Source organism: Lepidochelys olivacea (assembly GCF_965140295.1).
Source record: "Lepidochelys olivacea isolate rLepOli2 genome assembly, chromosome: 4".
In the NCBI taxonomy this organism is placed as follows: domain Eukaryota; kingdom Metazoa; phylum Chordata; order Testudines; family Cheloniidae; genus Lepidochelys; species Lepidochelys olivacea.
Genome location: NC_140414.1, coordinates 65,296,675 through 65,308,914, shown reverse-complemented (window position 1 = coordinate 65,308,914; position 12,240 = coordinate 65,296,675). Strand labels below are relative to the sequence as shown.

The 12,240-nt window shown below is 41.8% G+C and overlaps 1 protein-coding gene and 1 pseudogene across 5 annotated transcripts in view; both read left to right on the top strand.

The window, feature by feature from the left end:
* Positions 1–12,240, top strand: part of FBXW7 (F-box and WD repeat domain containing 7) — a 274,351-nt gene that overhangs the window by 118,541 nt on the left and 143,570 nt on the right. The gene's annotated exons all lie outside the window — the stretch shown is intronic.
* LOC311519981 (small ribosomal subunit protein eS27 pseudogene) lies at positions 1,424–1,696 on the top strand (annotated as a pseudogene). Its single transcript has one exon. The product of its transcript is annotated as a small ribosomal subunit protein eS27 pseudogene (transcript).

Genomic DNA, 12,240 nt, shown 5'->3' with positions numbered 1-12,240 from the left:
TTTTTTTTTTTTTTTAAAGTAGAGGCTGGAGATCTTGCAGGTGGATTTTGAAGTGCTGAGGCAGAAACATTTTACAGGTTCATTGATTAGCTTTCAGAGAGCCATCTCTAAAATTTAATTCCATTGTTGAAGGTGCATTTTAGAAGAAGGGAGCTGCGGATTATTCTTCAGCATGTACTATACAAAATCTTCACTGAATATGCCAGGCTGCACAATTTATAAAGCATGAATTTGGCCACTGGACTAGTATATACCCTTTATAAAATATGAAATATAGCTGCATGGACGGAGGATGCTCAGGGGAACAAGGCAGGGGGCTGAGCATGTGCAATGTGTGCAGCCTACCTCTCCTTCAAACCTCTGGTAAAATATATGAAGTGATGTTGCATATGTGAAGTGCATTCTCCACTCCCACTCCTTATTCTTACTCTCCCTCCCAGCCCCCTATCTTATAACTCTGCTAAATTTCATTGTCAACTTTTCATGCTGTATTTCAGCTTTTCCCCAGTTATTTTGATGCTAGTGATAAACCATTGTTACGTGCAGATGTGCATGTGCGCACCCACTGTTTCCAGGGTTCTTTTGAAATTCAGTTATTACTCTTTGTAAATCACTTTGAGATCCTTAGCTGGAAGGTGCTGGTGGTGATTCCATGACAAACTTTTCTGGCTGTCATTTCGTAGTAGGAATAGGGGGGCAATTAAGATACAAGAATTTTCCCAACTACTTGGACATTCTTGATTTGTATAGTAAACCAGTATTTGACATGCTGATTTAAAAAAAAAAAAAACAAGCTGAAAACTTTAGAAACTAAATGAAGTAATGACTGTTACTTATGATCAGATATTAATGCGCTTACAAGTGCGTTGGGCTACATAAACTTTTGTGTTGTATATTTAGCTTTAGATTTGTTAACGTTATTGACTGGCTGTTCATGCAGCTTTGTAAATATTGATATTTTATAGCTTGTGCTTTGTCCCTAGTACCAAATGCATAAATCAGTGGTTCTCAACCTATTTACCATTGTGGGCAGAGGGGATGCGTGTGGGAGGGGGGGTGGGGGGGGAGGATGTGGGGTCAAGTGCCTCCCAAGATTGGCCTGCCGGGGGTGAGGGAGAAGGGCTCTGTCCCCCAGGATGGTTGGATCCAGTCCCTGGCAGCCTGGCCTGGGTGGTGAGTGGAGAAGGTGGGGACCAGCCGCTTCTCATGCTGGCCGCTCTGGGTCGCTGCTCTGTGCAGCATAGCAGCTTCCTGAGAGAGCCTGGCTGGGGAGGCGGCAGCTTCTGGCAAAATCATGGAACAGGTCCTCAAGAAATCCATTTTGAAGCAGTTGGAGGTAAAGGTGATCAGGAACAGTCAACATGGATTCACCAAGGGCAAGTCATGCGTGACCAACCTGATTGCCTTCTACCTCCAAGCGAACATGCCTCCGGCGAAAGACCTGCTGCATCCCTCCCCTGAGGGGAGGAGAAGTGGAAACACAAGAAGAAGCGTCTGCTTCAGAGTCCAAACTCCTATTTCATGGACGTGAAGTGTCCAGGTTGCTATAAAATCACCACTGTATTCAGCCATGCTCAGACTGTAGTTTTTTGTGTTGGCTGCTCAACTGTGCTTTGCCAGCCCACTGGAGGAAGGGCAAGGCTTACAGAAGGATGCTCCTTCAGACGAAAGCAAAACTAAAGTGTGTCTGAGATGGGTGGGACTACCTGTGCAGTTGGCTGCACAGACAAATACAGATGATTCAAGAGCATGGGATTCAGACACAGAGCAACATTAAGTGTCAAGATGTGAACAGAAGGCTTTAAACACGTCTCTAGAATGTGAGGGGAGAACATGACTTGCATACTGTCCCTGTAGCCTCACCCATCTGACCGTCAATAAATTTTGGACAAAATACCTAAAAAAAAAAAAAAAAAAAAAAAAAAAAAAGGGCGGGGGGGGCGATAATTGGCACTGTGGGTATGGGGAAAGCGGTGGACGTGATGTATCTTGACTTTAGCAAAGCTTTTGATGGTCTCCAACAGTATTCGTGCCAGCAAGTTAAAAAAGTATGGACTGGATGAACGGACTAAGAGGTGGATAGAAAGCTGGCTAGACTGTTGGGCTCAATGGCTCCATGTCTAGTTGGCAGCCGGTATCAAGCTGAGTGCCTTAGGGGCTGGTCCTGGGGCCGGTTTTGTTCAACATCTTAATTAATGATCTGGACGATGGGATTAATTGCAACCTCAGCAAGTTCGCAGATGACACTAAGCTGGGGGGGAGAGGTAGATACGCTGGAGGGTAAGGATAGGGTCCAGAGTGAGCTAGACAAATTGGAGGCTTGGGCCAAAAGAAATTTGATGAGGTTCAATAAGGACGTGTGCAGAGTCCTGCACTGAGGAAGGAAGAATCCCATGCACCGCTACAGGCTGGGGACCGACCGACCGACTGGCTAGGCGGCAGTTCTGCAGAAAAGGACCTGGGGATTACAGTGGACAAGAAGCTGGATATGAGTCAGCAGTATGCCCTTGTTGCCAAGAAGGCCGACGGCATATTGGGCTGCATTAATAGGGACATTGCCAGCAGATCGAGGGAAGTGATTATTTCCCCTCTACTTGGCACTGGTGAGGCCACACCTGGAGTATTGTGTCCAGTTTTGGTCCCCCTACTACACGAGGGATGTGGACAAATTGGAGAGTGTCCAATGGAGGGCAACAAAAATGATTAGGGGGCTGGGGCACATGACTTACGAGGAGAGGCTGAGGGAACCAGGGTTATTTAGTCTACAGAAGAGAAGAGTGAGGGGAGATTTGATAGCAGCCTTCAACTACCTGAAGGGGGGTTCCAAAGAGGATGGAGGTAGGCTGTTCTCAGTGGTGGCAGATGACTGAACAAGGAGCAATGGTCTCAAGTTGCAGTGGGCGAGGTCTAGGTTGGATATTAGGAAACACTATTTCACTAGGAGGGTGGTGAAGCACTGGAATGGGTTACATAGGGAGGTGGTGGAATCTCCATCCTTAGAGGTTTCAGAGTAGCAGCTGTGTTAGTCTGTATTCGCAAAAAGAAAAGGAGTACTTGTGGCACCTTAGAGACTAACAAATTTATTTGAGCATAAGCTTTCGTGAGCTACAGCTCACTTCATCGGATGCATTCAGTGGAAAATACAGTGGGGAGCTCTGTGTATATGAATCTCCCCACTGTATTTTCCACTGAATGCACCCGATGAAGTGAGCTTTAGCTCACGAAAGCTTATGCTCAAATAAATTTGTTAGTCTCTAAGGTGCCACAAGTACTCCTTTTCTTTTTTCCATCCTTAGAGCTTTTTAAGGCCTGGCTTGACAAAGCCCTGGCTGGGATGATTTAGTGGGTGTTGGTCCTGCTTTGAGCAGGGGATTGGACTGGATAGCCTCCTGCGGTCTCTTCCAACCCTAATATTCTATGATTCGATGATTCTGCTCCCTGCCCGGGCCCGGCTGCTGGGGACAGGGGCCAAGTGATCCGAAGTCTCCGCTCCCTCCAGCACATTTAAGGCTCACTTGACCCCTTGGAACCAGGCCCAAGGAGGAGCGGGGAGCAAGGGGCATGAGCTGGCCACTGCATACACTCCCAACACCTCAGAACTCGGGAAAGATGGATCCCTAAAGAGGCTATCTTCCATATCAACATATGAGAGCTCAGAGCAATTTGATACACTTCCCACCACTTCTCCATCCACATCAGGTGCCACCTCATCAGAACAATGGTATATTATATCAATCGTCAAGGAGAAGCAAGATCCCAGTCCTTATGCACTAAAGCCAGAAAACTATGGAATTGGTGCATATCATACTGCACACAGATTTCAGCGATTTATCTAGTGAGATTAAAGATCACAGTGGTGGATTCAGTGCGAGCTGAACAATAAGGATTTTCAAAAGGTATGTCTTACCTGGGGTCATCCACAGATATCTCTCTCTAACTCCATCCAATGCAAAGTGCATATATAAGAACATAAGTATAGCCATACTGGGTCAGACCAAAGGTCCATCCAGCCCAGTATACTGTCTACCGACAGTGGCCAATGCCAGCTGCCCCAGAGGGAGTGAACCTAACAGGTAATGATCAAGTGATCTCTCTCCTGCCATCCATCTCTACCCTCTGACAGAGGCTAGGGACACCATTCCTTACCCATCCTAGCTAACAGCCATTAATGGACTTAACCTCCATGAATTTATCCAGTTCTCTTTTAAACCCTCTTATAGTCCTAGCCTTCATAACCTCCTCAGGCAAGGAGTTCCACAGGTTGACTGTGCGCTGAGTGAAGAAGAACTTCCTTTTATTTGTTTTAAACCTGCTACTGATTAATTTCATTTGGTGGCCTCTAGTTCTTATATTATGGGAACAAGTAAATAACTTTTCCTTATTCACTTTCTCCACACCACTCATGATTTTATCTATCATATCCCCCCTTAGTCTCCTCTTTTCCAAGATGAAAAGTCCTAGCCTCTTTAATCTCTCCTCATATGGGACCCATTCCAAACCCCTAATCATTTTAGTTGCCCTTTTCTGAACCTTTTCTAATGCCATTATATCTTTTTTGAGATGAGGGGACCACATCTGTACGCAGTATTCAAGATGTGGGCGTACCATGGATTTATATAAGGGCAATAAGATATTTTCCATCTTATTCTCTATCCCTTTTTTAATGATTCCTAACATCCCGTTTGCATTTTTGACTGCCGCTGCACACTGCGTGGATGTCTTCAGAGAACTATCCACGATGACTCCAAGATCTTTCTCCTGATTAGTTATAGTTAAATTATCCCCCATCATATTGTATGTATAGTTGGGGTTATTTTTTCCAATGTGCATTACTTTACATTTATCCACATTAAATTTCATTTGCCATTTTGTTGCCCAGTCCCTTAGTTTTGTGAGATCTTTTTGAAGTTCTTCACAATATGCTTTGGTCTTAACTATCTTGAGCAGTTTAGTATCGTCTGCAAACTTTGCCACCTCACTGTTTACCCCTTTCTCCAGATCATTTACGAATAAGTTGAATAGGATTGGTCCTAGGACTGACCCTTGGGGAACACCACTAGTTATCCCTCTCCATTCTGAAAATTTACCACTTATTCCTACCCTTTGTTCCCTGTCTTTTAACCAGTTCTCAATCCTTGAAAGGATCTTCCCTCTTACCCCATGACAGCTTAATTTACATAAGAGCCTTCGGTGAGGGACCTTGTTAAAGACTTTCTGGAAATCTAAGTACACTATGTCCACTTGATTCCTCTTGTCCACATGTTTTTTTGACCTCCCTCAAAGAACTCTAATAGATTAGTAAGACATGATCTCCCTTTACAGAAATCTTGTTGACTTTTGCCCAACAATTTATGTTCTTCTATGTGTCTGACAATTTTATTCTTTACTATTGTTTCAACTGATTTGCCCGGTACTGATGTTAGACTTACCGGTCTGTAATTGGCAGGATCACCTCTAGAGCCTTTCTTAAATATTGGCGTTACATTAGCTATCTTCCAGTCATTGGGTACAGCAGCTGATTTAAAGGACAGGTTACAAACCATAGTTAATAGTTCCACAATTTCACATTTGAGTTCTTTCAGAACTCTTGGGTGAATGCCATCTGGTCCCGGTGACTTGTAACTGTTAAGTTTCTCAATTAATTCCAAAACCTCCTCTAGTGACACTTCAATCTGTGACAATTCCTCAGATTTGTCACCTACAGAAAATGGCTCAGGTTTGGGAATCTCCCTAACATCCTCAGCCGTGAAGACCGAAGCAAAGAATTCATTTAGTTTCTCTGTGATGACTTTATCGTCTTTAAGTGCTCCTTTTGTATCTCGATCGTCCAGGGACCCCACTGGTTGTTTAGCAGGCTTCCTGCTTCTGATGTACTTAAAAAACATTTTATTACCTTTTTGAGTTTTTAGCTAGCTGTTCTTCAAACTCCTTTTTGGCTTATTACATTTTTACATTTAATTTGGCAGTGTTTATGCTCCTTTCTATTTACCTCACTAGGATTTGACTTCCACTTTGTAAAAGATGTCTTTTTATCTCTCACTGCTTCTTTTACATGGTTAAGCCACGATGGCTCTTTTTTAGTTCTTTTACTGTGTTTTTTTTTAATTTGGGTATACATTTAAGTTGAGCCCCTATTATGGTGTCTTTGAAAAGTTTCAATGCAGCTTTCAGGGATTTCACTCTCGTCACTGTACCTTTTAATTTCTGTTTCACTGACCTAATTTTTGAATAGTTCCCCTTTCTGAAATTAAATGCCACAGTGTTGGGCTGTTAAAGTGTTCTTCCCACCACAGGAATGTTAAAAGTTGTTATATTATGGTCACTATTTCCAAGCGGTCCTGTTATAGTTACCTCTTGGACCAGATTCTGCGCTCCACTCAGGACTAGATCAAGAGTTGCCTCTCCCCTTGTGGGTTCCTCTACCAGCTGCTTCAAGAAGCAGTCATTTAAAGTATCGAAGGAGTACTTGTGGCACCTTAGAGACTAACCAATTTATTTGAGCATGAGCTTTCGTGAGCTACAGCTCACTTCATCGGATGCATACCGTGGAAACTGCAGCAGACTTTATATACACACAGAGAATATGAAACAATACCTCCTCCCACCCCACTGTCCTGCTGGTAATAGCTTATCTGAAGTGATCATCAAGTTGGGCCATTTCCAGCACAAATCCAGGTTTTCTCACCCTCCACCCCCCCACACAAATTCACTCTCCTGCTGGTGATAGCCCATCCAAAGTGACAACTCTCTACACAATGTGCATGATAATCAAGTTGGGCCATTTCCTGCACAAATCCAGGTTCTCTCACCCCCTCCCCCCCCTCCCAAAAACCACACACACAAACTCACTCTCCTGCTAGTAATAGCTCATCCAAACTGACGACTCTCCAAGTTTAAATCCAAGTTAAACCAGAACATCTGGGGGGGGGGGGGTAGGAAAAAACTAGGGGAAATAGGCTACCTTGCATAATGACTTAGCCACTCCCAGTCTAAGTCATTATGCAAGGCTAATTAATTCTAATCTTGCTTTGCATTTGTACTTACTTTCACTTGACACCTTCTTCAGCCAATGGACACTGGATTCTTAGGCTGGCACCTCCCTGATCATTCAGTTATTATCCACACCAAGCATCCATCCACATACATCCTCTATCTCTATTTTAATCACAATTGTTAACAAAGCGAGATGAATACAACAAAAGGGTGGGGAGTCTGTGGGTGTTGTTTCTGTTGTTACGGAGTATTGCTTTGAGTCTCTCTCTGTGTGAGTAGTTGTTGTTACAAAGAATTGCTTTGAGAACAGACTCTGTCTTAGAATGTACTAACACAATTAGCAGCTTGCAAGTTTCACACATTGAGGGAGAGAAACAGTACCAAAAACCAAGAGACCTCTTAATTAAAGTAATACCCTAGAATTTAAACTATGGGGAATCAAACTCATTTGTGATTTTAATATAGAACTTCTTTAATATGATCCAACACAGGACCCCACTGGATGACCATTCTGTTTTATGATCTGTTTACCAGTTTCCACTGTACTATGGGCTATGTTGATTTTTGTAGATTGCTAACTTTTTTGTTAGAATGTCACGTGGGACTAAGTTTCTGTTTAACATTCTCTCTAGTAACTAGTGGAATATAGAACAGGAGTACTTTTGGCACCTTAGAGACTAACACATTTAAGATATGAATTCATCATCTTTCTTTCAATATATAGAACAGAATCCATAGTGGTAAATGATGTAGCTATGAAAGGAAATGATTTTTGAAAAGCCTAACATTTCTTATCAGTGACCTTGTACAATTATTTCTTAGTACTAATGTTGATATTAATCTTCAAGAAATATAATGAATGTTGCATGAGAGTTCTACAACAGGAAATATTTAATATTGGATACTGGTAAAAATGCATGCTTCATCTACCGTAAAGTCACTGTTAAATCCATTCTTGGGTTTTTGGCATTCCGTGCGGGCACAATTGTCTTTCCTTGCCAGAGACAGTACAGTAATTTGCCTGCAAAGTGGCATGCTAAATATACCAGTTGACCAAGTTTAATGAATTTCAGTCTTTGTGATTGTGTATATATAACCTTGCAGTGCAGTTTCTGTTACTTTGATGTCTGTCCTAAAAACTTCCTTTAATCTTAAATAGTGGAAAAACAACTGTTTCTACTGTATCAAATCTTTCCATCATACATGGAGCTTGCACTGGCTTAGTCTAACTGGGATTCAGACAGCACACCTGAAGCAGGACCTCTGACAACTGTTTCAGAGTAGCAGCCATGTTAGTCTGTATCCGCAAAAAGAAAAGGAGTACTTGTGGCACCTTCGAGACTAACAAATTTATTTGAGCATAAGCTTTTGTGAGCTAAAGATGACTTCATCGAATGCATGACTGTGGGCTCTTCCCTGAAGAAAGGGAGAGCCAGATACTGACAGACCACTGTGACATTGAACTGCTAATATACTGCAGAGCAGGTGTTGAGTTTTTTTGTTTGTGGTTTTTTTTATTAAGTTTGGCAAGTTAACTCTCTGGCAGCTCATTTGTAAATATACCTACTCCAAGGTAACCACAATATGTTATTTCTTAACAGCACTTTGAATAGAAAGATTTTCTTCCATGTACATTTTTTTCACCCAAATCCGTTGACAGTAGTTAATTCTAAAAACACTTAAACTGCATAGTGGTGGAAGGCAGCGTTAGTGTTTCAAATCTCTGGGATAATGCACTTCCTTTAGCAAATGTGTCACTGTTTTTGCATATTGATGCTTTCTGATGAAGTATTGCTTATAATTGAATTTTGATATTGCCTTTTTAATGGAACGTTGGAGGAGAAAGTTGAGAGTTCTCTTGCGAGGATAAAGTATAAATAATGTCATGCATTACTTCAGCTAGTTTTATGAATTGCTGACCAGTGTCCACAAAGAAGATTTAATGTTATATATCTTGTCAATGCAGGAACACTTTACTTATAATATTACAAGACAGCATTTACACATCTAGAAAGAAAAGGTGTGTTTTTTGTTTTTTTGTTTTTAATTACCTAATGATTTCACTTTCTGAAGATTTAAGATTGCTGGAATTAGAGCCACAATATTTTCTGTCACTTCGTTGTTAAACTAGATTTGATCCTTTTATTTCTTCAGTGTTTCATCACTGACTCTTTTCACACCAGGCCATTTTATAGACAGAAATAGCAAAATAAGTTTTAGAGTGCAGCATTTACAATTTGATAAATAGATTATAAAGATAACTGATAAATATTTTTGCAAATAATACTGTTGATAGTGAATGCTGTAGTTAAAAATTGTTAAAATTTCACTCATAACAGCCTTTGCAGTTGAAATTACAATGCTTGATCTCAAATAAATTAACTATTTTGAAAATTGAAAGCCTGTTCCATCTTTAACAAAGTATGTTTTAAAACTAAATACTGAAAAAATACTTCTTCCACTATAAAAAAAAAATATATTATTGCCATCTTTTTTAACATACTTAATATGTAGTAAACCTGGTATGTAAATTGTGTTAATCTTTGAAGCATATTCCTAACCATGTTTGAAAAATTGTCTGATAAAATTGTATGTACTAAAAATTGCTTCTGACTATGCTTCGTGCCTACACTCTGGAAAAATGTTAAATGAACACTTCCCTCTTTGATATCAGAAAGCACACGTTCTGTTTCAGATGCTTGTTTATTTTATTTTTATATCTGTCTGTCTATAATATATATTCCATTCTTTGCGTGCATACACCCCATGCTCTTGATATTTGAGTGTGTTAGCCAGCAGTGTCCATTGGGACCACACATGTCCTTGTGCTCCTCAGTAAGCAGCACCCCCACAATCCATAGAAAGAAAATGGCGCCTGACATTTGGCATGAACTCTTACGTACATTGCCATGGGGAGGATGTCAATTTGTGGATTAGGTCTGCTGCAGGGCGGACACATTCAGGGGTTGTGTGGAATTGCCTTATGGGCTACCAGTTGGACCAACCTGATGGACTTCAGTTTTTTCCTTTGCTCTGGTATTTTTTTCCTGGTACCAAGACTTTAGGATGTCTAACACCAAGTTTCCAGCAAAGCCCTTTGCAAGGGGACAATACCTATAAATGCCATATGCCTCTCTTGTTTGGGGGAGTCATATATCCCAAGCAAATGTACTATCTGTAAATCCTTCTTAAAAAGAACTTCAAAAGTCAGAGAAGTCTGTTTATAGATAGTTTTTTATTGGACAACTCTGAGAGACTGACTTGGGATCCTGGTGCTTCTGGTCCCCTCGACAAGTTTCATCTCTTTCCAGGAGTGCTCTAGAGCTGCATTTTCCAAGGCTTTGGCTTCTGTTTCTGGCAGGACAGACAAAAAGCTTTCTGAGCAAAAGGAGCATCACTCTTTGGGGATAGTGAGAGGTGGATCTCCTGTGAAAACTTTCTCTACAAACAGATTTAAATCCCCTCGTTGCTCCCATTCCAAGGAGACTTATCGGCCAAATATGGTTACTGTAAGAATTCTGAGGGAGCATGCTACAGAGTCTTCACTACCGTTATCAATGTACTTAATTGGCCCCTACCTCAGTACCAACTGCTTTGATGTTAACTACCACAGTACCAGCATCATTGGCGCTGGCAGTTTTCCTAACGGTCACATTGGTGCCAACAAAACTATCTACACTCCCTTCAGTGGCAGCTGTATCAATGCTGACTACGTTGGCACAATCAACGTTGATGCACTCCACTCTGGCTCCAATGTTTGTGGCACTGCCCTGTTCCGTACTGGTGAAGTATGTGAAACATGGATATTTAGAAGTTTTGGAGGAAACTGAATCACTACTCTCCTCTACAAGTGTGAACAGTCTGTCATTGATACATCCGGTATCAAAGGTATTGCAGGTCACAGTATCACCTGGTCTGACTGCTCCTACAAGTGTAGGACCTAGACTCTCCTTGCACCCTAGCAACCCAGTTTCGATGCACCCCCCCCCCCCTTTGGATGTTGAATGTTCTGTTTTCTCTTCATCTGAGTCAAAGAGGAGTGGACAACATTCTTCTACATGTTGGGCTGCTAGGAGCTACTGTCATATTAATAATAGAAATAATATTCCTGATAGGCCCCTTTTTGTGATTTTTATGGATTGGGAAGAGAATCCAGGATTCATTCAACAGAGACTATTGGGTACTCGTATGCCCTGGTATCGTACTCCATGACCTTCAGACCCTTATCGCTGTAATGTTCCAGAGTTGCCTGGTCCTGGAGGGTCCATACTGACTTTAGAATGCCACACCTCTTTATCACCCACCCCCGACAGAGGGAGGCAGTACTCTTCCACAGCTCCACAACGTGCTCCTCTCAGGTGGCTTCATGAGAACCTGCCTGTTCTGAGGAAGAGCTTCCTGAAATGGGAGATCTACCTGGGCCAACAGCTATATCATCCTTGACCCTCCACTCCATCTAACCCAAATAATTTGAAAAATTTTCAGGACTTGCTGAGAAGGGTAGCTGAGGGTATACAAAGTCCTCCTGAGGAGGTGTAAGAATCCTCACGACATACTTCATTCACCCATGTCAGGTTTTGTTCATTCCTGATTAACCAGGTACTGTTGGATCTGGCAAGAAATGTATAGTAGACACCTGCAATTGCTGCTCCTATGTTGAAGAAGGCAAGCAAGAAATACAAAGTCTTCTCTTCGGGAGCAGAATTTTTCTATTCATACCTGGTACTGGGTTTCTTTGTACTGGTTGCAGCTAATGAGTAAACCAAATAACATAGAATGATACCAGAAGAACAAGAACCAAAGCATCTTGTTTTATTTGGCTATAAAACCTAGTCTTTGTTGAGTGCTGGTCCTTTTATATATTCCACTCTGGGTATGCATGCACGCATGACTGGAGAGTTTTTGCAAGCAATGTCTGTTGGTCCACACCTGTGCCCCAGTTCTACTTGTGCACCGCACCAAAAATATAAGTGGAAGGGAGGACCAACTGCCAGTTCTCTCTTACCACTTCATGGACTGAGTCAGAATCCTCCAATGTCCAGAGCTTCTCCTTTCTTTCCATCCTGTAAATATATGCAAAGTTATATTATTCTTAGTTTGCTGTTAATTGGAGTTTTTGATGGTTGTAGTTATAGTGTTAGAATCTCCACTCCAGGGAACCTTCTTGGTCGCCCAGTGTGGGACTTGGATTATGCCCAGGATTTCAGGCTTCAATACCTGTGTTTTTCCCCCTGCATGTGTGGCGTT